The 12500-nt window shown below is 36.3% G+C and overlaps 1 long non-coding RNA gene across 1 annotated transcript in view; it reads right to left on the reverse strand.

Moving 5' to 3' along the window:
- The window catches only part of LOC136834503 (uncharacterized), a 210218-nt gene that overhangs the window by 43556 nt on the left and 154162 nt on the right, over positions 1 to 12500 (reverse strand). The window contains exon 2 of the long non-coding RNA XR_010851832.1: positions 8288 to 8332. This is a non-coding gene — a long non-coding RNA (uncharacterized lncRNA). The remainder of the gene's footprint in view (positions 1 to 8287; positions 8333 to 12500) is intronic.

A 12500-nucleotide genomic window follows, 5' to 3' on the forward strand; every position in this document is an offset into this window, starting at 1 on the left:
CTGTACAGAGTTTTCGGGAATCTGTACAGATTTATCTTTAAAAATATGTACATATACATAATTGTGATTTGTTTCTCCATTGTGATTATTGATTATATATGAAGACAATTACTACATTAAGTAATTTTGTTTGGTTCATAATGTATTCAATGGTGCTTATGAGTTTCTACATGTGGTGGTTATGTTGGGGGTGGGGACGTTGCATTAAGATGAACAAAAAGAAATTCGAAGATTATTAAAGAGGCAATTGTACCATAGACGAAAACAAGGATACAGCCTCATTCAGCATTCCAGTTTAGTTGCTTAAGATGGATTAATCTTGAATATTCTCTTGAAATGGATTTCATCTAGTTTAAGACTTCATTTCTTCACTTCTCTCCTTTCAGGAAGGTAGGTTTCCATATGTCTCTTTTGTTTTATATTTATCTTATATTTCCATCTTGAATTATTTGTCCACAGCTCATCTTTTCTAGAATGCTGCCCTCTACATTTTGCTGCCTTCATTTCTCCTTCTAATAGCTTGCCAGTACTACGATTAAGATTTTAGCAAGGAAATTATTCTCTCTCTCTCTCTCTCTCTCTCTCAAACTTCGTTTCACCATCTCCAAGAGCGTCTTCTCCCTACATATATTTCAATCCGCAGTCTTCGTCGCGTCAACCTACTAAATAGAAGACGCACGCAACTCCAAACGTAATGATTGGCAATCTTGGCCAGACCTTTATTTGCACGGGGCAATTTCGACAGCAGCCTTAAATTTTCTGATATTTTATACGTCAGGGCCGCTTTCCAATCATGGATTCTCCATGATGGGATGATGAAGGTGAAGTTCCATGATCAACGAAGCCTCACTGATTTCGTGACCAACGTAGAAAAATTTTCGAATTGATTTTTTTCATGTCTGCTGATCTAATACCATAATTATCAGTGTCAAATCTGCACTTTATGACACGATGCTATCCTATCCAAAAAACGGTAATAATCGTTTATAACTTGAGCTGTATTTCATTAAATGCTATATATTTCCCGGTGTCATGAACAGACAAAGATTCTTTCGCACAGCATTATATTTTTTGAATGCCTAGTCATTTACCGCTGAGTATTTAGTTGAATCATTCCTCCTATATCATTTATTTTCATTAAATACTTTTAGTTTTTGGAAGATAATTATGTCCATTGAAACTGGTTCACATTTTTATGGGTATAATACAATCCTAATGCCTTTATTTAGTTTTATACCACATTAAAAGAATAAAGCTAAAAAACGTAAGAATGAATCCTGAAGGAATCGGTTAACAATTTCTCATAACAAAAAGGTTAACTGGATGATGAAATAGGAAAGGTTGCACAAATTGCATATCGGTTTGTTTTTGTCGAGATTCACTGAAGCGCGTAATCAGAAAACACCTTTTCCGGTATATTTTTTTTGTGCATGAGGATTGGAGATGCTTCTAACCCGCTTATGTATATTTGGAAATCAGCAATAATTTGCTGCTTATATAGACAACTTTCTCCTGTTATCTATTTTGGCCAAAGGAACACAAGTGGAGGGAAGTCAGTATTCTTCAGCCTTCCTCTACGTGTGTTCCTACCATCAAATTTATGCCTGGAAGTGAACGCCCACCTACAGCAAAGCAAACATTATATGAGCCGCGGTAAAAGGTAGAAATTAACGGTCTCAGTGAGTTGATAAGCTAATGGCGTTTTTTTATTAACTCCATCTAAAGAGAACTTTGCTTATCAACAACGTTAATTACTCGGCAGAGGCTGGTGAATAGATAACATCGTCTGGGGAAAGACTTTTTTCCAGACAGGAGTCTAACTCGAGCAGCGATAGTGGAAATCCGAAAGGATTAAGTATTTAGGTAGAGATGGAATTCGTGAGGATTAGGATTATTCAGAAGAGAAGGGCATGGATTATCCGAGACTTCTGTGGAAATAAGAAAGGATTAGGGTTTTCAATTGGGATAGTGGCGGAATACGTGAAATTGGGTTTATTCCGAGGAAAAAACAGTAAAGATTACCTAAAAGATTCGTGAAAATATAAAATGATTTAGGTTTCCAGTTTGCTAAGATTGAAAGCTGTGAGGATTAGGTTTATTTTGTCGAAAAACATAGATTATCAAAGTGTTCCACGAAATTCCTAAAAGACTGAGATTGCCATCGTGAGATTGGGCATAGAATCTCGAAAATGTTTTTGATATTTTACATACCTTGTCAATGAAGAAATATTTCCTTACATTTTACTTTGATTTGTATAGTGTTTCCTTGAGATTTCTACCTCACATCAGGATTGATCCACCGTCGTATCTCACCTGAGAGGTTCTAGCTTCCACCCCGGTGTGAGGTCAAATTTGATTTCCGTATTTTGCAGTTTATTTCGTGGATTTACTTCTATTAACTGGTTTCTTGCTCCAATTCCACTCATAAACAATATTGATTCTCTTTTCCCTAGAACCTATTGTGTCATTACTTGGGCTAAATACATTTTTTTAGGCTATAACTAAGAAGGGTCCTTAGTAGACAAGGGGAGATGGTCAAGTAAGGCAAGGTTTGGTTAAGCATTGTAATTAATATCAGGAAAGGTAAGGTTTCGTTGGGTATTGAAATTAAGTTCAGGAAAAGCAAGGTTTGGTTGGCTATTCTAATTAAGATCAGGAAAGGCAAGGTTTGGTTGGGTACTGTAACTAAGATAAGGAAAAGCAAGGCTTGGTTGGGTATTGTAATTAAGACCAGGAAAGGCAAGGTTTGGTTTGGTTGGGTATTGTAATTAAGATCAGGAAAGGTAAGGTTTGGTTGGGTATTGAAATTAAGATCAGAAAAGGTAAGGTTTGGTTGGGTATTGAAATTAAGACCAGAAAAGGTAAGGTTTGGTTGGGTATTGAAATTAAGATCAGAAAAGGTAAGGTTTGGTTGGGCACTGTAATTAAGACCGGAAAAAGTAATGTTTGGTTAGGTACTGTAGTTAAGATCAGAAAAGGTAAGGTTTGATTGGGTACTGTAATTAAGATCAGAGAGGGTAAGGTTTCGTTGGGTATTGAAATTAAGATCAGAAAAGGCAAGGTTTGGTTGGGTACTGTAATTAAGATCAGGATAGGTAAAGTTTCGTTGGGTATGGAAATTAAGATAAGAAAAGGTAACGTTTGGTTGGGTACTGTAATTAAGATCAAAAAGGGTAAGATTTGGTTGGGCATTGCAATTAAGATTAGAAAAGGTAAGGTTTGGTTGGGTACTGTAATTCAGATCAGAAAAGGAAGGGTTTGGTCGGGTACTGTGATTGCAATCAGGTCAGGGTATGTCATATATTTTGTAAACAAGAGAAAAAATACTCCACTGACCTCAGACACCGTAACCCTTTGAAAAGGCGGGAATGTTGCATGCCGAGTTTAAATCAAGGAAGATGAAAAAGCAAAAGTAATCGATAATTCCAAAGCAATGCCACGACCAAACACACACAGAGAGAGAGAGAGAGAGAGAGAGAGAGAGAGAGAGAGAGAGAGAGAGAGAGAGAGAGAGAGAGAGAGAGAGCATCCTTTGCATGTATCATTGATTTTTGGCTCCGACCATAAATCATTCAGAACCCCACCGCCACGACCGTTCTCATCACCGGCACGGAAATGCTGGAGTGGTTTTATGCTTCCGTCGAAAATGTGACTAGAGGGAAAATAGCCCTCTTGGGACACCATAACTTACGTTATAGGTCAAGCCTTCTTGACATAAAAACGCACGATTCTCTCTCTCTCTCTCTCTCTCTCTCTCTCTCTCTCTCTCTCTCTCTCTCTCAGTATTTATTCCGGGATTAACAATTATTAAAAATCATTAACAATATCTTTCATAATCAGTCAGCAGAATGAGAGAGAAAGAAAGAGAAAGAGGGAGATATTTTTCTCTCTTGCTATTCTATCATTATTATAATCTAAATTAGTCTTCAAATCACTGAATTAACGAAGAGAGAGAGAGAGAGAGAGAGAGAGAGAGAGAGAGAGAGAGAGAGAGAGAGAGAGAGAGAGAGAGAGAGAGAGAAAGAATTCCTTTGAAAACGTTTGAATGTTTATCTCCAGTCTTCCTCTTGCCCAACACTTCCAGTCGCCAACCGCCGCCCCCCCCCCCTGCGGATTAATTGAATTCCATCGCGAAATTTATACTCCGCCAAAATCCGTTTCCTTGGTCGTATTTCTCAGTGAAAAATCTCTCGGCGCAACATTTTTTTCCATTGTGGTCCTTCAGTCAAGGAAGAAGCTGATGGAGTATTGCTTATCTCATATTATTTTGCTTTATTTTGGAATTATAGCTATGTGACTTATAAGGGAACTGTTTGCTCTTTCGTATACATGTGTATGTATGTATCTATGTATGATGGTATTTATATACACATATATGTATATGTATGTATGTATATATGTATATATATATATATATATATATATATATATATATATATATATATATATATATGTAAATATACTGTATATAAATATATATAAATATAAATATAAATATAAATATATAAATATAATATAAATATAAATAAATATATATATAATGTACCGTTTACTTTTCGTTGTATAAGAAAATGGAGTAACATTTAGAGCATTAAATGCATATCAAATGCTCCAGTATATGTAAAGAATTTATTTATTGCTATTCCATGTGAGCAAAATAACCTGGGGCAAAATAATTTGCTTTTGAGGAGAGAGAGAGAGAGAGAGAGAGAGAGATTAGGATCCTTTTAGAGATTAGTTAAATCTATATATATAATAATGGATAAAGATAAAATCCACGAAGGAAATGGAAACACTGGAGTGCTGCGAGGCCTTTCGACGCTAGTCCTTTACTTAGCGTGGATTTTATCTTTGTTTATATATTCATCACTTTCCATATTTTCGTGATTCAGTTATACATATAATAATGGATGTATGCATGTATGTATGTATGTATGTATGTCTGTGTGTGTGTGTATGTTCTAGCATAACTCTGAAACGCATAAAGCAATTTCAACCAAACTTGGTATACATAAGACTTACTATCTCGAAAAGAATACTGTGGGGGTAAGATATCACTAGCACCAAAGGGCACCATAGGACACCAACGGGGGTGGGGGTGGGAAGGGCGTCCCTGAAATGGGGCTTGTTCTGCTCATAGACTTAGTAACCAGATAAACTCTGCCGGTTTGTCATACCTCATTTTGGTATACATATGACTTACTGTCTGGAAAAGAATACTGTGGGGTGGTAAGTTCAGCCCCGATAGGTAGGGGGGTTGAGAAGGGGTGAAAAATAAAATGTCAAACTAACAGATATTAGTGTCTAATGTATAGTTTTTGAAGTCACTGAGATGATTAGTGACACTCCCGATGCCCCGAAAGGAATGGGCGTTAAGAAGGGGTGAAATATAAAATGTCAGAAATGTTGGGCAATGTAATTGAAGCAAGTGTCTTAACAGCAAAGAGAGAGAGAGAGAGAGAGAGAGAGAGAGAGAGAGAGAGAGAGAGAGAGTTAGTTTACTGGTCGTCATTCAGATGTTTCCCGGGCAGCGCCGGGTTCGTCAGCTAGTTAGATTAATAAATAATGATATAGATAAACAAATCAGCCTCCTTCTCCTCATTTTCGAAAACAAAGTCAACAAAGTTCTTTAATTTATAAAGAGAAACTTTCTTCGTTTTCACTAAACATTCCTATTTTTATCTTGAAAGTTCCTTTCACCTCATGGCAAAGCAGAGCCAGAAATTCTGAAGTATAAGAGCAAGCAGACTTTCGGAAGCGCCGTTTCTGAAGCTGATATTGAAACACTCAGTCTTAACTTTCAAAAGCAGAAGTTCCTCTTTGTCATTGTTATGGGCTCGACACAACTCCTGATTGCAAACAGAAATGCCGCGGTTTGGGATTCATTGCAATTCTCATGTGACTTTTTGTACACTGAAGCGAGGCCTCTGTTGGTTGGTAAGTACGCAGAGGTCCTCATTAGTGTTCTCCACTAGCGTAGTAAATTGATATATAAATATATATGAATATATACCAATTTGCCTTTATTTATATATTCATCACGTTCTATATTTTCGTGATTCAGTTATATATATATATATATATATATATATATATATATATATATATATATATATATATATATATATATATATATATATATGTGTGTGTGTGTGTGTGCGTGCGTGTGTTGTGTATGTATATATACAGTATGTGTTTGTGTGTTTGTGTATGCGTGTGGCTATGTTTATGTACTCTCATAATTTTACGATAAGAAACTTTTAAAAAAAATTCTCTTGTTAAAGGAACTTGAAGCTCAGCCAATGCAATTACCTTTTTAGGGGGATTCCGGCATGAATTAGCATACAAAGGGAGCATGGCCCCCGCTACGAATATTTTCCTCGTAAAGTCGATATAAATGTGTTTATCTAATGAGAATTCTCTTCATATAAACCTAAATTATGCTCAAAATCTAGACTTTTTTTCGGGAGAAAAAAAAATAATGTATTCCTCTAAAAATATATATTTCCTAAAAAGTTTACTTCCTTTTTAATGATAATATGTGGACGTAATAACAATAAAACTGGTATGAGAGAATAATAAAAATCCCTGTATGACGAAACTTTGTCGAATATTTTTACAAAAATGTTACAAAATGTTTGAAAGCGGATAATTAGAGTCAGTCAAAGCCTCGGATATTAAGGCATGAGACTAAATAGTTTCCTTGCTTAAGAGTATTTCTGTGTCAGCTTGTGTGGAAAAGGTTCACGTAATATCGTTGCATCTTTATATTCACAAACTGAACAGAAATAGAAAAAGTACCAAAGAAATAAATATTTTAATTATAATTTTGTCCTATAAAGGCTTAGAATTTGTGTGCAACTGTAATTACTAAAAGGTCTATGTAAAAAAATATTTTTTTTATGTTTTATAGAAAACAAGAGGTTTATAATTTACTAATACGTTTGTTTACGCATTTATCTCATTCTACAATTATAAAGGTTTTCCTTTATAAACAAAAACTACAACAACAAGAAAAATATATGAATGAGAAACAGACGTTTGTTATTCGTTCATAAAAGCCATATTTCATTTCAGTTATATTTCTCTTTTCCTATACCGTCTGGCAAGAATCCAGCAATGCAATATTATCGTGGGATGAATCAGCTCATAATTCATATGGAGATGTATTTCAACCAAATTTGAAAGTTACAACATAAAATATCTTATTTTACATTCAAATAAGCATGCATCAATGAATATATAAATAAATTGGTAAATAAATAGATACATAAATATTAAATTAAATAATTAGGCAAATAAATAAATAAAAATATATGATTAAAAAATTGATATATAATATATTACGAATATAAAATCGATTCTATACCTTAATAAATAAATGAATAAATAAATAAGCAAGAAAATAAATGGATAAATAAAATAAATAAATAAAAGAATGACTAAATGAATTACCAATTAAGTAAAAAAAAAGGGGGGATGGAACTCTGCTCCATCCCTAGTCCCTACGAAAGAGATAAATTAAATGAGACGATAAAGAAGTAAATAAGAAAAACTGAACGAAAAATGAATTCATGAATAATGAATAAACAAATAAAAAAAAACTGAAAAAACGAAAACAGGCCCCATCCCTGGTACCTATGCAAAAAGTCTATTTTTCCGAAATACCAATCTGATTCGACGCTTCAGCGGATTGCCTATGCAAATCGGCCATTTGTTCAGCTCAGTTGGCCTAAAGGGAAGACATCCAGGAAGTTCTAAAGGAAAACTGTCGAATATGCGAGGCTATATACACTTATCTTCCTCCCTGCTACTCCGGTGTTGTTTATTTGGAGGCTATAATATAATAATAATAATAATAATAATAATAATAATAATAATAATAATAATAATAATAATAATAATAATAATAATAATAATGTGTTACTCAACATTATCTCCAGTTTATTATTGTTATTGTTGTTGTTGTTGTTGTTGTTGTTGTTGTTGTTGTTGTTGTTGTCAAGGATGTTATTGCTATTGCAAAAGCTATTTAAATCACAGAATCAATTCAACTATTCCAGAGAGAACACAGATGAAAATAGTGTTGGAAAAACTGAAAGAAAATCAATGAGGAAGACTCAATTTAGAACCAAAAGGTTAATGAGAAGAAGAAGAAGAAGAAGAAGAAGAAGAAGAAGAAGAAGAAGAAGAAGAAGAAGAAGAAGAAGAAGAAGAAGAAGAAGAAATTTTGAATTATTCTCAGTCGACAGTTACTGTGAAATGAACCCCGTGATTGTTTTCTTACCTGAGAGAAGGAAGGATTCTGTCCTTCCAGGGGATATTTTGTTGCCTGAAAAAAAAAGAAAGGACTATTCAGTTCCTGGAATTTCTAGTTAACAGATGGAGGAAGGATTAAGTCTTTTCCAGAGAATGAGAGACCCTTTTCTTCCAGAGGAATTCTGGTTAACTGAAATAAAGATTCTTTCCTTCCGCTCTTCTCTCAATAGAGTTAATCAGTTTTACCCTTCAGTACTTTTAATGATTATACACAGAAATAGATGCTGAACTCATTACCATGTCACCTTAGGACCACAAGCGTTGATGAAGAAGGGTCCTCATCAATTAAAATGCGCCATATGACCTGTTATTTTTCCGAAGGCATGTCAATGACTGACTCAAAAATGTTCCTCTACTTTACTTACGAAAGTTAAATTAAGTTTTCAGGGAAAAGAGAAGTTTTCTCTCGCGGATTACCCGGTACCGTTGTGACCAAAGTCTCCAGTTTTCTGTGGTAAATTGAGTCTTGAAAAAAGTGGATGTTATGAATAAAAGTTAGATTAAAAAACCCATGTGTTTTCTTATACAAAAATGAGAATTTTCCTCTAACCCCTAGATATTATTGAGAAAAATAGGATGTGAGACCATCAGATGCTCACAGGAAAATTCAGTATTTCCTCAAAGACACTAATAAATATATCAAAAGTATTATTATTTATTTATTTAAAAAAAAGTATTTGTACATAAGACTGAGTACGAAATATAATAACTTAACAAAGAGCAGAAGAACCATAAATGTTTTCCAGTTTGGCCCTTTTCTCGGTTACTGATTAATAAAGTGCTTGCTACAGAAAACAAAAAATGCGCCCAAGTTTCTTCGGCGCAATCGAGAAAACTGTAAAGCCGCTACAACGTATAATCAAGGCCACCGAAAATAGGTCTATCTTTCGCTGGTCTCCGTGTAATGCTGTATGAGCAACGGCCCATGAAACTTTAACCACGGCCCGGTGGTGGCATATCCTATAATTTTGCCAGCATCACGATTATGGCTAACTTTAACCTTAAATAAAATAGAAACTATTGAGGATAAAGGGGTGCAATTTGATAGGTTTGATGATTAGAAGGTGGATGATCAACATACCGATTTGCAGCCCTCTAGCCTCAGTAGTTTTTAAGATCTGAGGGAGGACAGAAAAGTGCGGACAGATAAAAGTGCGGACCGACAAAAGTGCGGACAGATAAAGTGCAGACAGAAAAAAGTGCGGACGGACAGACAAAGCCGACACAGTAGTTTCCTTTTACAGAAAACTAAGAAAGCAGTTAAAAATTCCCCTCTCCAGCGAAAAATGCACCTTCAGTGCCACTAATGGTTCAGAAATTCGGGTAACTTGGAAGCTGAACGGGTCGTCTCTAAGTTCAGAAGTTACTGCCTCTAATTCTTATCTTAGTTTATCAGATTTGTTCAAATAGGTTCAGTGAATGTATATGAAATCAAATCAGGTACAATCAGTACTAAAAGTAAACCAATGACAAAGTAAAAATTATTCCTCTTACATTACAAACTGTAGTTGCACAAATACATTTTCTATCTTTCTATCTATCTATCTATACATCTATTATCTATCTTCTCCCCCAGCTCTATATTTATCATACATATTGTGTACATACTCTTATGTAACATACGAAAGTTTGAGCTTTCAAAACGAGGCTCCACCAATCACAATGATCGTACATGAAAACTATTATATATATATATATATATATATATATACAGTATATATATATATATATATATATATATATATATATATATATATATATATATATATATATTATATATTATATATATATATATATGTATGTATGTCTGTGTCTGATTTTTTGGGCCAATTAAGCCTGCGCGAATTTATATCCACAAAAAAACAAGTTACAAATATCGTTTGATATCGAATTTACTATACCTTTGGAAAAACTTACACCCAAAGGGAATCATAACTGATAAATGCAAACTGCCCTTGGTTTAGTACAACAATAAAGAGCTGGCTTTGACTACACAAGTTACCCATTTATTATGATCTCGCTTTTCGAGATCAACAGGTTCTTTAAAATAAAGAAGCAATTGGGCTGTAAAGACTGACGAGAGGTGACAAACAAAGGAGTGAGGAGCAGAACAAAACGAAAAAGTTACCTTAAAATTAATTTATTTACAAAATAGTTACATACATAATGTACAGTTGAGTCAAGGTTCAGAAACTAAACAGCACAAATAAATGATTCAGTAAGATATAAAAGCCCAGTAAACAAACTGAAAATAAATAAACAAACAACACTGGGGCAATAACCAGGCAGCAAAATAATAATGAAACAATACACAAGCAGCATAATAAAAACACAGGCAGCATAATAATAATGAAACAAATACACTAAGTATCATAAATAATACGTTAAGTAGCACTACAGCCAGAGTTACATAAACATCCAAAGACTAAACTGCAACACAAACATGTTAAACAACCATTACTCCCGCAAAACACGTACTGAAATACTCTATAACATTAAACACACAATGAGCTCTTTGACTCAAACAGGTTACCTCCAATGAAAAATAATACGATAAGGTTACTCAAAATAGTCAGCATAATAATCTGTAAAATAAAAACCATGAAAAATGCAAACAGCCGGAGTTACATAAATCCACAGACGATGCTGCAACACAGGAAGACTACAGGACAACAAAGACAGAGCCGACACGGCAACCATCTAGCCCTCAAGCACAAGTCCTCCAACTCCAGGCGCCCATGACAGGGTCGCAGACGAAGCTGTAACACTGGAAGACTGCAGGACAACGAAGACAGAGCCGACACGGCAACCATCTAGCCCTCAAGCACAAGTCCTCCAACTCCAGGCTGCCGGGACCTGACAGGGTCGGATACCTGCTACTGCTGTAACACTTGGCTGAACCTGGCTCGTTGCTGAACCTGACACGAAGTCTGACGCCATCCAACAGACGTCAGCTCGCCAGAAAGAAAAACAAACAAAAACAAAGGAGGCAACAGCCCCTAACTCGAACAATCGGCAAACGATTGTTCCTAACAGACGAAGAAATGAAACAAGAAAGAATAAACAGAAACAATTATTAAGACAGAGCCGACACAATACCAGTAAACCTAAAGTTACAAGTCCTCCAACTCCAGGCGCCTTCACAACAGAATGGTGCCGTTGTGCTGTAACCATTTTCACCAAGACTGGACCGACAACGCATCATAAGACAGATTGGCACGGAACAATAATGCTAAGTTCACACACTCACGTACAAGTCCTCCAACTCCAGGCGCCCAATTGAAACTTAGGGTCGCGAGAAAATAAGCCCCGCCCACACTGGAAGACTGCAGGACAACGGAGACAGAGCCGATGCACGGCAACCATCTAGCCCTCAAGCAAAGTCCTCCAACTCCAGGCGCCCATGACAGGGTCGCTGACGAAGCTGTAACACTGGGCAGACTGCAGGAGTGCGAAGCAGAGCACGACACCAACGTCACGCAACCATCTAGCCCTCAAACACAAGTCCTCCAAACGTCACGTTGGCCCCATGACAGAGTCAAACCCCAGCTATATAAACTGCCGGCAGCTGCAGGAGCAACGAAGACAAGCCGACATACCACAGCGACAAGACATACTACCAACGTGCTGAAGCAACAAGGACAACATAGCTGAAATGCTGTCAACTCATTGGAAGACTGCGGATAGACCAGACAGAGCCACTTGTCATTGAGTATGTAGCCGTCAAGTTATTGCTGGAGCTTGCAGGCGCCCAAAGACAGAGTCGAAAAAGGCGCCCAAGGAGGGTGTAACACTGGAAGTACCTGCAGAAAAGGATGGAGCAAGGTCATTATGACAACCTGATGGCGGAGCCCTCAACTGAAGTCCTCCAACTGTACAGAAATTTTACCATTGACAAGGACCTCTTCAACGAAATTGTTGAACGGGTCAGACTGCCCACATTCAGAAGAAAGTGCCGACACTGGCAAACCCATTGAGCCAGGCAAGCACAAGTCCTCCAACTCCAGGCGCCCATGACAGGTGATTCATACAAGAGCTGTAACACTGGAAGACTGGGTAGCCCACAACGAACACCATTAGCCGACACGGCAACCATCTAGACCTCAGGCCATTGTTGCTGCAACTTCAGGGATGAGGAACTGACAGGGTCACAAACACCTGAAGCGTGGCAGGGAAGACTG

This window comes from Macrobrachium rosenbergii, chromosome 54 (genome assembly GCF_040412425.1).
Source record: "Macrobrachium rosenbergii isolate ZJJX-2024 chromosome 54, ASM4041242v1, whole genome shotgun sequence".
NCBI classification, from domain to species: domain Eukaryota; kingdom Metazoa; phylum Arthropoda; class Malacostraca; order Decapoda; family Palaemonidae; genus Macrobrachium; species Macrobrachium rosenbergii.